The 14,842-nt window shown below is 31.5% G+C and overlaps 1 pseudogene; it reads left to right on the forward strand.

Moving 5' to 3' along the window:
* Window positions 1–14,632, forward strand: part of LOC125840095 (putative E3 ubiquitin-protein ligase RF298) — a 34,078-nt pseudogene extending 19,446 nt beyond the window's left edge.
* The last annotated feature ends 210 nt before the right edge of the window (window positions 14,633–14,842 follow it).

Raw genomic sequence — 14,842 nt, forward strand, 5'->3', positions numbered from 1 at the left:
TAAGGCGTTGTTTTTGACGTGACCACATTTTGTATGATGATGACCATACAAAGTGTTGGGGAAACTCTTTATATAGTAAATTGAGATTTATAGCATCGTTATTCATAAGAAAAAATTCTGTTAACATCGTTTTCTTTATCATTGGATTGTTTATTATTTGATCGATAGTTTGGTTATTTTTGAAAGAAACAAATTGTTGTCCATCAAGATGCAATTGCAACTGGCAAACACTTGGAGTCATTTCACTTATTGAAAAAGCAAACAGACGCCACGCAACTTCTGGAGGAGAAACCCATCTAGCAGATTGGTATTCTTTGATTTCATCTATTTCTACATTAGTATCATTATTATGTACAGAGAATGCAATTTTGTCATGTCCTTTGCAAATATATTTGTAAATGTATTTGATAACCTTAATGTCAGAACATATTTCAACATTAATATGACAACTGAATTTCTTCAGTAAAAGCAAATTGTACGGGACAGTCCAAGAATTATCAATGTTGTGTCCTCTAACTTTCATTGGTGTGATCATTTTTGATCTTTTGTAAAGAGGATACAAATTCTTTCCTTTGATTGTTTGTTCAGTAAGTTGTTTTGGATATTTAAACTTACATTTTCCTTCTTTTTGCATGCAAGAATTTGAAGGATTTAAATACCCACAAGGATCATGGATCATGTGCTTGGTCACATGTTTGTATAGATGATGATCAATATAAGGATCAGGTAATTCAGCACATACAATTTTATCATATGATTGTGGTGTTAGCAATTTATATCCATCCATAAGTATAATGAGAAAATGGGCATGTGGAAGACCTCGTTTTTGAAACTCAATTGTATACATAAAAGCTGCAATCTTTCCAAATATGTTGGTTTTTTGAATATCTGTTTTAAGTTCTTCTACTTTTGCTCTGAATACTCTACTAACTAAATCAAGTCTGTTTTGAACTTCTTCCATTGGTTGTAAATGTTCTTGTATTTCAGGCCAACAAGGATTACAAGTCATCATAAAAAATATGTCTGGTTTTCCAAAATGTTGTACCAAAGCAATGGCATCCATATATCTTCGACGCATATCTCTTGGGCCTCCTATGAAACTACCAGGAAAGAATTTTTGTCTGCCAATATTGAAAGCATCTCTTTCTCCTTGCCTCAATAAATCAATAATTCCTTGAAAGACTTCAACTCTAAATAGATCTTGATTAAATGAAACAAAATCTAATCTTTGTGTCTCAAGTTTGATATATTGGTCAACTATGTATTGTTGAAATACCCTTCCAGAATGTAAAGTTTCATTTGGTTCTTCATCTCTTATTTGAATTTTATAACAATAATATTCATGACAAGAAATAGTCTCTCTTTTTCTTAATCCTTTTGATAAAACTATAGATTCAATGTGAAGGAGTCTATCAATAGAAGTTATGTTTTTTATACTTGGTATTTGCTCATATTCACAAGAAATTTGTGTTTTGGAATAACTATATGTCTTGTTGAATTTTTTAATACCACAATGCCAGCCATTTTGACCATACGAAAACAATAGTGGATATTGTAATGGGTCATAACATCCATAATAGTAATTGACCAATTGGGTTTTGTTACTATGAGTGTAAATTCGAATATGTGGTGTGGGAATTTTATCATTTAATTGATCTTCAATCCAAATTACCCCAACTTCAGATGCAGTTGGTAAGTTATATGTTCTTTGGTCTAAATTGGAACTTGAGTTTAGAGCAATGTAAAATTCAGATAAATTTGGAACAACTGTTAACGATCTAAGAAAAGTAGAATAAGGATTAAGTTTGAGCATATCCATGAGTTTTGTAACAATCAGCTCATTAAGATTATCTGATAACGTCATTCGATTTGTTAGCTCATTTTCATTATCATAGAAATATAATTGTAACTTTTTTGCTTTTCCTGTTGAGGGTATCAAATCATCAATGAAGTGATACATTTGTCCTTGGACTTTAAATGTATAGATGCCACAATTTCTCTTTGCTAATTCTCTATCATAATGTACTCCAAGTGAAGTGAAGGCAAACATATTATTGTAGGCTCTACTGTAAGTGCGAAAATGTTGACATTCTTTGGAGTCACCCAAGAACAAATTTCGCAACTCAGTAGGCATCTTATGAGAACTTAGTCTAATTGATCCATTATCACAACAAAAACCTGGTGATTCATATTGAAACCTTTTTGCTACACAAAATTTGCAATTTGGAACTTTCTTTAAAAGCAGGTAATCTTTTGGCAATAAATTATCATTTTGTAGATTGACTTCTAACTTATTTCTACCTGTGCACGGTAAAAAGCAATTATTTTTTATATATAAAGTCAAAACAATACATTGTTTTTAATGATTTTGGTAGAAAGAAGCATACCTTTATTTGCAGTACGTGTTGAAGGTAATTTGCTTGCAACATGAGATGCAGCTGATGTTGATACTAGTATGAGGAATAGAAATATTTAGAGATAGCTAGGTAATTATGAAAAATGAATATAGTCAAAATAGTTGAAGTAATATTTCTGAACTGACCTAGTTCGAAGGTAGATAAGCAACTAACTATATGTTCTCCTCTAGTTGAAGTACCTGGTAGGTTTGTAGGTTTGGAAGCTGCAACTACAAAATGAACAAAATAAATCTATTAAGAGTAGGTTAGTTGAAGCGTGTAACTATAGCTATAGATATTTACAATAGAGATTTCACAGAAGGAAGATAAGAATATGCTTAGCTAATGTTGTTGAGGAGATAACGAAGAAGTGGTAATTGTAAGAGCAGCAGTACTATTTGATTGATGAAGGATTTTTTGTCTTTTTGATTCAGTCTTTTTTTCTCTTAGTTGGATAGAAGTAATTCTTTTCTCTCCGGTGACATTTGTGCATATCTAGTACGTCGACGCAAATTTCTATCAGAAGTTCGTTCTTGGGTAGGCACATTATCTCTATTTTCTTCTATTCCTGTTTTAAGTAATTCATGATTTGTTTAAATAATTTATAACCTAATGTAATGTGGGAAAAATACATAGAATTGACAATAAAAAAGGCTTGTGTCAGCATGAGCCCAATATGGACTAATGAGAAACATCATATAAGTATTACAACATTTCGATGGAAGTATGCATAGAAAACCTCTTCAATTGATTTAATGAGTACTTGTTCCTACATTCATTACATCATATGTTGTCTTCGAAGACATAAGATTGTACTTTACAACAAATGAAAGATAAGTTAACTAATAGAAGATATTTTGACAATTTCAAGCTTGTTTGGTAGTTCAATAGCCATATAAACAACTTTATGTTGCTGCGAAGGATGAATCTATTGTTATTATTGTGTTGGACAGTTTTGATCATTCAAAGAATGGAAAGGGAAAACATAACTTCGTTAGGTTGTCTCCTACCATCACTAAAGCAAGATAATTATTGCAAATATTCTCCGAAAGTAAAAACACTATATATTCAAAAATTCTCTGTAGAATAAATAATATTCTCACGATGATTCACTATTAGCACTAAAATAGACTGAAGATACCATATGGGAAATAAATCAGACATATTCTATGCATTTGCAAATCACTTGTCACCATTTCAAAGCACCCAACTTTTATTCATACGTCTAAAGTGATTCTGCTTTAAAAATACGGATAATCTTTGGCTGTTGCTATTGTCAAAGTTTCATCTATTCCGAGGAATAGAAATATTTAGAGATAGCTAGGTAATTATTAAAAATGAATATAGGCAAAATAGTTGAAGTAATATTTGTGAACTGACCTAGTTCGAAGGTAGATAAGCAATTAACTATATGTTCTCTTCTAGTTGAAGTACATGGTACATTTGTAGGTTTGGAAGCTGCAACTACAAAATGAGGAAAATAAATCTATTAATAGAAGGTCAGTTCAAGCGTGTAACTATAGCTATAGATATTCAGAAGAGAGATTTCATAGAACGAAGATAAGAATATGCCTAGCTAACCTTGTTGAGGAGATAATGAAGAAGTGCTAATTGTAAGAGTAGCAGTATTATTTGATTGATGAAGGGTTTTTTGTCTTTTTGATTCAGCCCTTTTTTCTCTTAGCTGGGATAAAAATAAGTCTTTTCTCTCCGGTGACATTTGTGCATATCTAGTACGTCGACGCAAATTTCTGTTAGAAGTTGTTTCTTGGGTAGGCACATTATCTCTATTTTCTTCCATTCCTGTTTCAAGTAATTCATGATTTGTTAAAATAATTTATAACCTAATGTAATGTAGGAAAAATACATAGAATTGACAAAAAAAAACCTAATGAAGAGCACAATTTTGATTCTGAACTTGTTGCGAAGCACCTTGATTTGATATTAGACTATTGATACAGGTAAAAGGAATTGAAAGTTTAGGGCTGGGGAAACCTATACTGCTCTGGTTGGTGTGGCTGGTTCAAATGTGTTTTACTTTTAGGGAAATGCATGATGAAGAGTTGAAATAATATTGTAAGAAATTGTATAACACACTTACACCCTGGATGAAAAATGAATGTATCTGTAGAGAATATTGGCACTATGCTATTTATCGTGTATGTACTCATAATCTTGTAATGTAGTTAATGTAACTCAACTACAGTTAAAGGGAAATAATATTGTAAGAAAGTGTATAATGAACTTTGCAGTTTCACTATTCATAATAACTAACCTCTACGTTCAACTGTTTATAAGAGTAGTGTAACGACATCAATGGATTTCAGGCATATGATAGTGAAAACGTTTTGCTAAGCCAATTCACCCAACTCATTAATGCAACAGACTGATATTGACACTAAGCTAAACATAAAGATAAAGATTGTGGCAGCATAGGCAAATGTTACTTTTATGGTAGGTGTAAATCATGAAAAAGGTTATACTAATAGCTGTAAAGAATTCCTACGTTGATTGATAAAATTAGCTGTTCAAATGTAAGTTCAAAAACATTGTTACCTGAACTGCATTTGCTTTTTCTGTGTTTTTGAGAAATTTGAACAATCAGAAACAACAGATTTATTAATTTCCTGTAAACAAACAAAACAGCGAATAAATTAAGAACTTTCATAGTAGTTTCTGTACAATTTGAAGAGCTTTATTAGATAAGACCATAAAGAATTGCATAGAATGAAACGGAGAAGGCGTGAATGAGTTAAATATTGGGAAGAAAGCTGACAGTACGTACAATTGGGAAACAGAGCTCCAAAACTTGCTGTATTCATATGCAGAGGAAGGCACAAAAAGTGGACACTGAAGTTACGATAAATTATCAAATTAAAATGTGTGTTCCTTTTAAGTCTGTGTTTTGATTTGCAGATGCATATATACACACATGAGTATTTGACTACTATAAGTGTTTAATGTACAAATTTATTTGTCAAAGCTCTCAAAATGAAGCTACATCAGCAGAATTGAAGTGATTCAGCTTTCAGTGGAAACATTTGGTCTCATACTGCTAAATGTGCGACTCTGTTGTATAGTAATTTTATCATTTTAAGGCTCCATTTTCTATTGATGTTACAATTGGGTTTTCCGGATTTTTAACTATCTTTCATTATCAGCTAATGTTAGAGTCAGATTATCGTAGCTTGTTTAAGCCTACATCTTACAATGCGGTCAACATCCACATTTGTGCGGCATTCCCTAAAATGATTCCATTCTCAAATGGAACCGAACAAAGAGCCATGAATATAAGGCATTATATTTTGGGTCCTACATGGAAGAATCAGCAAAATCCATAAAACCTAAAATTGAAGAGATTGTTGCAAATGTTTAGCTGTAAGCTGCTCTTCTGTCCACAACTTATATAGAAGTGATACAGAAGATCAAGACTTTGACCAAACACTTTATTTGCATGTTGAATTCCTTCCTCTACTTCATTGTTAACCTCGAAACAGGTCAAAGTAGCGAAACTAAAACTACTGGAAAAATGAAAGTAAGCGAAACTATTACCAGAAAATCTCCCTAGCTGCACTATGTGCATAAAGAATCCAAAGTGATGTATGTATTTAGTTTTATTCTGAAACATGCAAGACCAAATTAGATTAAATTGTTCATATGCACACGTAATGATTTGTTGTAAGAAAGGATGAAAATAGCATTCCAGATTAAATTTTTTATAAAATTCATGTTCTTAAGAAAATAGTGTAATAGAGAAATGAGCTAGGGAAGTATTTCATTACCTTGTTTTGCAGTAATGCAAAGAAATAATGCTTGAAAAGTGAAAGCTCTGGTGTATATCTTTTCTGTAACTGAAAGGAACGTACATTAACCATAAACAATCAGTAGAATATGAGAAAACAAAAGTTCATGAAGTAACATTTAATATTTTGAAGTAATAGTTGGTTTGCAGTCATTTGATGCGGAAAATGGGGAAGTTGTCGACAAGAAAACAGAAAGGCATGACGTAAATGTAAAAGTAGGTCACATAAGTACCTAATTACATTGGAGAATGCCTTTCCAAGTAATATAGGCATTGCACATATCCAAAACAAAAGTACAGCAATAATGACTTATAAAACTGAGCTTAGACAATGAAATTGCACAAAAATAGTAGATTGTTTCACCGCTTTACAGAAAAGGGGAAAAAGCATCAAATGAAAGCAGCAACGCAGAGTAAAACTGACCGTCTACCCGCATAAATGAGCTTTTGATGTAGTAACAAAGCATTAAGAGAATGTTGCCAAAGGAGGTTAGGACAAATAATGAACATAAATTACAAAAGCATAAAAGAGCACATAGCATGTATCATACTATTAACTTTTGCTTCCATCTTCATCTCGTAACCATTTATGTGCAATTAGTTATTTCTCAACCATGACATACAAGTGTACAATTTGAACTATTATTTTTTCGCGAGATTCATAGGTGAACATTCAATTGTTCTTCTTTTGTTTTCCTACTTGAATTATGACTATGTACATATCATTCGTCAAAGGTTTTTTACGTTTTTCACCCATGAACAATTTGTTCTCCCTCTATTCTCCTCCCTAAACTATCAGCATGTACATATTTTAAGGGGAAACCAAATGAGTTTTTATGTTTTTGTTGGATGACAGTGGACAGGAATTAAAGCCTCAGATAAGAATGAAAATGATGGCACTACAGGTACTTTGTAGGCAAAATCAGACCTTTATTGCTGTTGTTTGCCTTGATTATGTTACTTTTTACGCTGTTGTCCCTTTAGGTATCAGCTCATTTATTTTTCTGTAATTTTTCTTCAGTTTTTTACACTATATACAAGTAACAATGAAGAGTTAATATTTTCCTTCTTTATGTTGTTACTAATCTATCCTATAAGTGTTAACTGTTCGTTCTTTGTAATAATTCCTTGGTAAAATTTGACAGACATATAGATCCTAACAGACTACTAAGAGTGACAGCAATGTAGAAAACAGAGAAAACCCAAAGGTAGCCTATTGATCTAACCACTGGCATGTAACACAGTTTGCAACATGGAACTATTTACATTGTCGAAATGTTGAAAATGATGCAGTCGTCGTACAAAGTTATGGTCTTTTTACTCCAAAGTTAATTGAAAAGATAGTAAGATTTCACATGTGAGCAACTGGTTATTTGCGGTTGTCGTACAAAGTTTTGGTGTTTTAAGATGATGGGATTTTACACGTGAGCAATTGGTTGTTCTCTTTTCCTTTTCCTAATTGAACTATCACCAAGACATCAACATTTGGTTGTTCCATTTTTTTTTGCCAGCTCAACTATCACCATATGTGTAGAATAAAAGTAAATTGAAATCTGAAGCAGAACCACAAGAAATAAAAGAGGAAACACTGAATCTGATGTATACATGTTTTTTTGTAAAAGAAAACCAATGTTAGGCTTCAGCCAATAAGTTTGAAGTTGTCCAACGAAACATCGGCAGTGCATTTGCTAGCTAAATGTAGTGGTATATTAGCTTTTATGTCATACTTTTATCCAATCCCAAAACAACTTCTCATACAAATACAACACCAAAATCAGTGACTGTCCATTATCAATAGAGAAAGTTCGAGAACTGAAAATTGTTTGAACCTTAATTTGAAGGTTGTGAAAGAATGTGGAACAACTATACTACTTCAGAGTTGTAGCTGTTACTATTCGGTCGTATGACATATAAACTGCAGAAGTATAATAAACGTTGTATGTTGTGTAAAAAAAAAGAATAAGCAAGAAATAAAAACAGAAAGAACAGTGTTGTCATAGTAGAAGTACAGTCATGTCTAAATCTGTTAGGACGCTTTAGCGGAGGTCAATTAAGACATAAAATGAGTTAGGAACAGAAAGTTAAACTAATAGCAACAAGTTACAATTGAAGTAGATGCAAATAAAGGATAGACCTTTCAAATGTATTTGTTAGAGAAAAATATATAAACAACAGACATGTAGCAGAAAGAAATGATGTACCTTTTGTATCATTCACGCACAAAGGAATACGTTGTAGAAAATCTGTGGAAAAAACAAATAATTTTTTTTTACTTTGCATTTGAAGATAGTACAAAGCTTCCCAACTTTGTAGAAGCTTTCTGTCCTTATTCAGGAATACAGGACCTAGAAAGTGGGAAAAAAAATAACAACTAAACAATGCTTCCTCCTTTGAATTAACATTCCTAAACAAAAGTAAACTAAAGGACGAACCATTAATTTGGAATTTAGTTAAAGGGCTTAGAAATAGAAGTGACATTTATTGTTGAATATAATAATTGTGTCTTCACCAACAGACAACATGAAAGTTGTATTTTGTATTATAGTGCTTCTTTTTGTTATTTAGTTTTTTCCCTGTTATGTAAGCGTAATATGTAAATGGCTTTTATATTTTAAGGATATTTAATTGTGAAAAAAGAAATGATAAGCTAATGAAACAAAGTAAGGATAAGCTTAGAAGCAACTATTTCCCTACAATGCTAGGCCTAGCAGTTAATGAGTTTGAATAGGCATTAACAATTCGGACTATCCTGAAAAACATGTGAGGATACAACATATGTGACAAATGACAATATGTTTAACCATGAAAACTGAGGTTCACATGAATGGTGGAATCTCCATGTAAGTCCGTTGATACCAAGCAAAAAAGAAAGAATTTGTGGATAAATTAGTTAGGAAAAAAAAGAAAAATCACACACAATAATGAACCAGATGCAGCTACCAAATACATATCTTCAAATTCCAACATTACTAAAACGGACTCATGAACAAAACAACTACAACTCTCCTAAAACTATTTAATATTACTTTCCAGTAATTAGTAGAACTCTTAAAATAGGGAGAACTTCTATTTGATAAGGCAAAAGACAGCAACATGGCTTTTTAATGGTTTAGTACTTTAAGGAACATATCTTTAAAAAGAACAAAAATTAAATCATATAATCTAACATCAATAATTTACTATGTGAACCAATGAAATAGTACAATGAGAATATCAATAATGGAATTACATGAACATTGAGAAGCCTTTGAAAGAAAAAAAAACAATCCTATGTATCTTTAGGACAAGGAAAATTATTCACACCCTCAACATGAGTATCCATTTTATAATTTGCAGGTGACTATTCATGTATGCAGATTTACACAGTTCCAGATGGAAAAAGCCAAAAACCAACCAAAATTTTAAGAGTACAAAGATCTGAAATTGAAAGCGTAAACAATAGGAAAAAAATAAACCGAGAAACCCTTGAAATCGGAAGCTTCCAAGCACTGAAAGTGTGAAAGCCAATTTTGCGGTTTTGAGGAGCTCTGGTGGTTCGATGGTGAAGATAGTGCAATAGACAAATACATGCAATTATTGAGCAGAAGTTTGCAGCACATACATACAGTATAATATGGCTTAATATGGTCTACAGAAGACAAATTAGGAATCGGAGAAAGAGCAAAACAAAAGACAATTTAGGAATGAGAGAAAGAGCAAATGATGGAGCAAACATGTAAATTTCGCTTAAACCATGAAGAAGAACCTGCGCAGGTCGTCCGAAACAAACAGAAATCTTCAGCAAAGCTTCAGAGAGAGATTTTAAATCTGTAGACAAACAGAAAAGACTAAGCAGCAGATGGATTCGCCATTGAAGAGGTCAGAAGTAGAACGAAGAGTTGAGAGAATATAACGACTTTAGCAAGGAGGAGAGAAACTTAAACCATGAAGAAGTACTTGCGCAGCTCATCCGAAACAAACAGAAATCTTCAGCAAAGCTTCAGAGAGAGATTTGAAGTCTGTAGACAAACAGAAAAGACTAAGCAGTAGATGGATTCGCCATTGAAGAGGTCAAAAGTAGAAGGAAGAGTTGAGAGAATACATCGAGTTTAGCAAGGAGGAGAGAAATTAGGGTTAGGAAATTGTCAAATACAGTAAGAAAGTTCTAGAGAAAGTGTCTTTATTGATGTACAATTAGTACTATGTTTAGTACAATGCAAAGATGCAGTGTTGGTATTTTTTTAAGTCCCATTTCTAAATGTACAATTAGTACTGCCTTTAGTACAATGAAAAGATGCAGTGTTGGTCCTTTTTAAGTCTCATTTCTACATAAGGGTAATATAGAATGTAAGTTTTGCTTTTTACCATGGGATAAATTTCACTATATTTTTAACCATTGGATGAGATTTTCATTCTTATCTCAATTTTTTTTTAGATAAGTAAAAATTATCTATAAATATTAATACGATAGTGTAATCTTCATTTTCACCATGAGATGAATTTCACTATATTTTTAACCATAGGATGAGATTTTCATCCTTATTTCAAAAAATTACTTCTAGATAAAATAAAATTACTATGTAGATAAATAGGACAGAATGTAATTTTGATTTTTACTATTGGATGAATTTCATCATATTTTTAATCGTAGGATGAGATTCTCATAGTTATCTCAAAGTTATTTTAGATAAATAAAATTATATGTAGATATTAATCGAGTAAAACCTATCCGCACATAATGTATACAACAATCTAATACATGCATCTCATGTGTTTGAATTTATAATTCATTTTACGCAATTTTAAAACCTATCCGCACATAATGTATATTTTCTTGCAATTTATGTTATTTAAAAATTTAGAATAAAAAATAATTTTATATCATATTAAAAATTATATAAAGTAATTATTTGGAAAAAAAGAAATAAAGAATTTATATTATGAAATAAGAAAATAAGAATGAAACAAAAATAATAATATAATATTGAGGAGAGAGAAAAAGATTCATTTTTAGAGAGTAAAATAGAGAATTGAGGTGCAGTTGGTTGTCTGAAAAAATAGAAAACTCTATAATTGGAGAGTAAAATAGAGGATTGGGTTGGAGATGCCCTAAGGAAAAAATGCAGTGATATAATTTTAGAGAGAAGGTAGAGAAACATACAAAAGTATACAGAATAAATTCAAAAGTGTGAGAGTTAAATCTCTCCGTTAAGATTTCAATATGAAATATAAAAAATAGAAACACTTAAACAAAGAATTCTTCAAATGACAAAGGGTTTAGCAGCCTATGCAGAAAGTTTTAGCTCTGATACCAATTTGAAGAAAAATATTCTATTTATAAACTCTTGTATTTACTACATTGAAAATATCTAATAAGACACCCACATTTATAATACTAACAATTAGGGGCGGACCCACGTAGATGTTTCGGGTGCTCAAGCACCTATTGACTTCGACAAAAAAATTGTGTACATATGTAGAAAATATCAAAAATACGATATTAAATATAAATAAGCATCCATTGAACAAAAGCAGTCATGGGTGCGCTGATTTTCGTTTGAAATATAAGTTGTGCAAAACAACGCGGGTGAGGGTTCGAATCTCATTAGCCCCATCCATGTACTGCGAATTTTGCACCCTTTTTTTTTAACTTTTTCCTTTTTTAAGGCTTCTTTTACTCCGAATTTTGTACGTGTTTTGACTTTTCCTATTCTTAATTAGTTTAGACTGACTAACTTTTTCTTTCTTTTTTATTTTTAACTTTTTCTATGCTTTAAAACCTTTTCCACTGCCGTCTTTTGAGATTTTTTTTGTTTAACAAAACGATGAAATTGTTTTTCTTCTTCTTGTTTCAAAGAGAAAGCAACCAACCCAACAACAAACTTCAAGCTTTTTTATTTTCAAAATCAAAATACAAAAGCAAGGTAATAAGATTTGATGTTTGATTAAGTTAGACAATGAAAAAAAAGGGTTTGGGGAATTAGGTTTGGAGATTTTCATTGCTTATGGCTAGTATTCTTAAGTCTTAATTCTTAAAATAGATTCCACATACTTTTTTTGTCACTTGATAAATAGGTTTAGAGTCTCACATATTTAGCCTTTTGTGATTAAAAATATATTTTTTGAGTACTTTTGAAATGATTTTTTTTCTTACCAACTTACTTGATTCAAAAAATTAAATTTTAGGATGTATACAAATTGTGCAATTAAAAATTTTGTGCTCATTGACTCATATATTGGTAATTATTGTTTGTGGTGTTGAAAGATCAAATAGATATATTAATTTTTGTTTGGATTGTTGACAGAAAGTTATAGATATCAATAAAAATTAATTGAATTATGTGAATTAATTATATGATAAAATTGAATTTTGTTTGCAGGAATTTATCTTTGTAAATTGAGATGGATAAGTATGTCACAAGATCAAAAATTGGGCATCCAAGTTCTAGCTCTACTCATCCTTCTACCGCTTCAACCATAGCTCCAAAAATTCAAAGGGAAACATTTATTTCAAATGTTGATTTAGAATCTATTGAAGCTGATTCAAAAATTAGAAAGCCCATTGTAGAATATAATCCTAATATACGTGACAATATTATATTCTAAAAAGCCTTGCCAACCTAAGGATCATAAATTTCCTAAAACTAAGTTTGGGAAGAAAATGCGATAGTTTTTTTCTGATTGATTTAATGATCGTAAGTGGTTGGAGTATAGCATAACAAAAGATGCTGCATTTTGTTTGTGTTGTTACTTGTTTAAAAAAAATTTGAAAGTCATGGAGATGTAGTTGGTGCTGCTTTCACAAAGAACGGCTTTAGAGCTTGGAACAAAGCTACTGAAAGATTTAGAGCTCATGTTGGAGATATAAATAGCATTTACAACAAGTGTTTCAACAACATGCTTGATTAATCATCAGTCAATACGCATTTTCTTTGATAAAAAACAAAGAAAGAAAAACGTAAGTCTCGATGTCGCTTGAGTGCTTCAGTTGATGTGACAAGATTTTTTTTGAAACTAGGATTGTCATTCCGTGGACATGATAAGAGTCGATCTTCTTCAAATAGAGGTGTTTTTCTTAAACTTTTGCAATGGTATGGAAATATTAATGAAGATGTTGGAAGCATTATTTTAGAAAAAACTCCAAAAAATGAAATGATGTGTTCTCCAAGTATTCAAAAGGATATTATTGATTCTTGTGCTAAGGAAACAATCAAATTTATCCTTGAAGACTTAAATGAGGGTTATTTTAGGATACTAGTCGATGAATCAAATGATATATTACACAAGGAGCAAATAACACTTGTTTTGAGATATGTTAACAAAGAAGGAGAAGTGATAGTGATTTGTTGGTATTATTCATGTTAGTAATTCATCTGTTTGTTCATTAAAGATGGCAATCTACTATTTTCTTTGAGATCACTCATTAGGTCCATCCCAAATATGTGGGCAAGGTTATGATGGAGCTAGCAATATGTAAGGAGAGCTAAATGATCTTAAAACTAAGTTGATTTTGAATGAGATTCCAACGGCATATTGCATTCATTGTTTTGCCCATCAATTGCAATTAACACTAGTGGCTCTTGCAAAGAAGAATTCGAATGTAGATGACTTTTTTTGCTTAGTTACTAATGTGTTAAATATTATTAGAGCATCTTTTAAGCGCAGGAATTTACTGCGGAAATACCAAGGTGAAAAGTTAGAGGAGTTGCTCCTATCAGGGAAAGTGCATATTGGGCGAGGATTAAATCAAGAACGTAGGCTTCAGGGGACAGGTGATACTCATTGGGGTTCTCATTATAGAACATTAGATAATATTATTGTTCTATTTTCATCAGTTATTCATGTGCTTGAATTTACTGAATGCGAGTGTCCAAACAATACTGATAGACTTGTTGCTAAAACTCTTGTGGATGTGATTAAGAAATTTGATTTTGCCTTTATGCTGCAGTTGATGTGGAAAGTTCTTATGATGACAAATGAATTGAGCTCCTCATTACAAAGGATGGATCAATATATTGTCAATGCTATGGGATTCCTTGCTCTTACAAAGCAAAGATTACAAAATATGAGGGATAATGAATTCAAATTATTAATGGATGATGTCTCTTCTTTTTGTGATAAACATGATGTAGTCATTTCAGAGATGGATGCTAGCTATTTTCGTGGGAAGTCAAAGCGTAAAGTTCTTGATGTTACATATTATCATCATTTGCGCGTTGAAATTTTTTATGTTGTTATTGATTTGCATCTTCAAGAGCTTAATAATCGTTTTGATGTTGTGAGTACTGACTTACTTCTCGGTATGGCTAGTTTGAATTCAGTTAATTCATTTGGTAGTTTTGATAAGGGCAAGATAATGAGGTTGGCTAAATATTATATGAATGAGTTTTACAGTAACAAGCTTCGGGATCTCAGTTTTCAACTTGATAGTTTTATAGTTTATGCGAGAAAATAGCCAAATGTCTCCCTAACCTATTACCCAATTCCACCACACCAATACTTCAAGGGAGTCCTATTACCCTCTTGAAGTATTTTAAACATAAATATTGACACCATTAAGTGTTGATTTATCATAGCAAGTGTGTTCACTTTCCTGAAAGCAAGTGTGAGTCAAATAAATAAATTAAAATTAGTTAATTTGACAACTGTCATTTTTTAATTAGAT

Source organism: Solanum verrucosum, unplaced genomic scaffold, assembly GCF_900185275.1.
Source record: "Solanum verrucosum unplaced genomic scaffold, falcon-dt-bn FXZP01000180.1, whole genome shotgun sequence".
Taxonomy (NCBI): domain Eukaryota; kingdom Viridiplantae; phylum Streptophyta; class Magnoliopsida; order Solanales; family Solanaceae; genus Solanum; species Solanum verrucosum.